This window comes from Pteropus alecto, unplaced genomic scaffold (genome assembly GCF_000325575.1).
Source record: "Pteropus alecto unplaced genomic scaffold, ASM32557v1 scaffold313, whole genome shotgun sequence".
NCBI classification, from domain to species: domain Eukaryota; kingdom Metazoa; phylum Chordata; class Mammalia; order Chiroptera; family Pteropodidae; genus Pteropus; species Pteropus alecto.
The window spans coordinates 104,188-106,708 of record NW_006434832.1 but is presented as its reverse complement, the minus strand read 5'-3'; positions in this window follow the sequence as shown (position 1 = coordinate 106,708).

Below are 2,521 nucleotides of genomic sequence, written 5' to 3'. Positions count from 1 at the left end.
CATTCCTGGAACCGGCACGCACCATTCTGAGAGTTTCCTTCCTACCTGTGGACTCCCATATTTTTCTGGGGTCAACATAGCTTTACCCTGAAACCCACCAGCCTATCACAATGTCCCTCCTCCTCCACCCTACTTGATCATAGGGACTTTGAAGAGCTGCTGAAGCAGTGTGCAGTCCAGGCCATTTTCTTGGGGACAGCTTTCATTTCCTTGTAAACTCTAGTGGAGCCCCACTAACTGGCAGGCTGGTGTCAGCAGGCTGGGTCCAGGGTGAGGCATTGCCCTCTGGCTCCCCACACCCAGGTCAGAGCAGCTCTGGTGACTGAGGGAGCAGCTCCTTTTCCTGTGGTCCAGAGAGGTGTCATCTCTAAGGGCAGCACCCCAGAGCCTTGGACCAGCCCACCTGCTGATCATCTTGCAGGGAACACATGCTCCCAAAGGACAAGCTTGAACAGGCAAGCAGCACAGAGCTCAGCACGGCATGGGCTCCTAGATACTGTTTTGGGAAACCGGGGCCAAGCAAAGCTGCAGAAACTGCAGCCTCTGCTGCTGTTCAAGTTGGGACCCCAGGCAACTCCGGCCTCAAAAGGGTTAAAAACCCACTCTCACTCCATGGCTTTGTTCCAAAGGGTCTCCGTTAACACCAGAGGTCTCCTGATATCTCACTCACTTTAATAGATTTTTCCCATTGACGTCTAAGTTTATTGACTATCATTTCCTTTTCTACAGGGGAGCTATTTTCTGGGTCACTGATCCAACCAACTTAAAAGGGGTTGCATTGATTAGGTTTTATTGGTGGCGACTTGCACAGGGATGAGCCCAATTGCTCCTACCTGCTAACAGCTCCTTTGTTTCCCCCTCCCAGCCCCGGCCCGTTCTGTTGACTTATGAGACGGACAAAGTTGGAGCTCTAAGGAGTGATGGGGAACTTCTGGCTGCATCACCTAGAGCTCTCTGCAGCATTAGGGTAAAGGCCATTAAAAACACACGGACAGAGGAATTCGTGTTAGCAGAGCATGAGTGACGGACGATAGAAGCAAACCCAGAAAGTCACCCATTCATTTAGTGAGCATTTACTGAGCACCTACTGTGTGAGACAATCATAAAGAACACCTTAGTAACATTTACAGCTTGCAAAAGTCTTTTAGACTTATTATCTCACTTTGATGCTCACAACTCAACTCTGGGCCATAAGTAGGATGATTATTATTCCTACTTCAAGGATAAAGAAATAGAGGCTAACAGGACCTGTCTTAAGTCACACAATTAACTAGTGGCAAACTCAAAAATTCAAACCTGACTCCAGAGTCTCCATCCTCCTATGCTAAGAGCCCGAGGGGATACCAAGAAGTATAAGGTAAAGTTAATAGTTAATGTAAGTATAGGATTATTTATGTATGTGCCGTGCATACGCCACTAATAGACAAAGAAGGGAGTAGAGCAGAAGCAGAACGGAAAAGGCTCCAGGAAGCATCTGGTTCAACAACCAACCCCTTGACTCACAGGTGAGAAAAAGTCAGTCCCAAGGATGTGAAATAGTGTGCCCAATTCATACAATGAATTCTTTCTTTCATTTATTAATTCATTCATTCATTTTCCCTGCCAGGGCACATTGTATGTGTTCTCACTATAACAAGTACTTGACTGCAGAGGAATAGCCTGCGGGAACACATATCCAAGTGGAGCTAGCGTCTGTCCAGGCAGCCTGTGAGCTTTCTCTATTCTGGGTCACTGATTGAACCCTTTTCCCCACAGGCCTTCCTCACCCTGTGATCACAGGCGGAGCAGCCCATCTCCTCCAGGACCCCAAAATACCAAGTCCCCCAACTTGGTCTTGGTCCCATATCAAAATGTCCCTCCAGGCCCACCTTTCACCCACATCTTGTGCTTTTTTTAGACTCAGGTAGATCTCATCTGAAAGGACAGCCATTGCTACCCAGAGCCCTTCTGAAAGCAAAGTGCCAAGGTGTGCAGAACAAGAATCAATGGATAGAATTTAATACGGCAGCCGCAGGTTAGAGGTGAGGCACATGTGTCTGCATGGGTGAATATTTGTGTGAGGACTTTAGCATGTGAAGGGTGGTATGGTGAAGGACTGTGCACATGTCTGTGTGTCTGCATTTGAGGCCTGTGGAATTCATCCTGTCTGTTTCTCTGCTGTGGGTTCATTCATTCAGGAAGCTTCTATTTGTCCAGCATCTCCTCTGTGGCAAGCATTGCACTGGGATCCGGTGATTCAGAGATGAACAAGATATAGTCTCTACTCAGGAGAAACTTGTGGCCAAATGTGGGAGAAAAACAAATGTGCAAAGAATTATAGCTGCATGTGGTGAGTACCCAGTTGAGATATTTGCAAGGGAGAGGAGACCGGAAAGCATCTCATAAAACATGGCATCTGAGCGGAATCAAGGACAAATAAGGGTTCACCAGGTAGGCCAAGGGTGAAGGAGGATGTTGCAGGCAGTAGAGAGAAACATGCAGGGCCATGGTGTGCTCTTAGAACTAGAACAGCAAGTTCAAA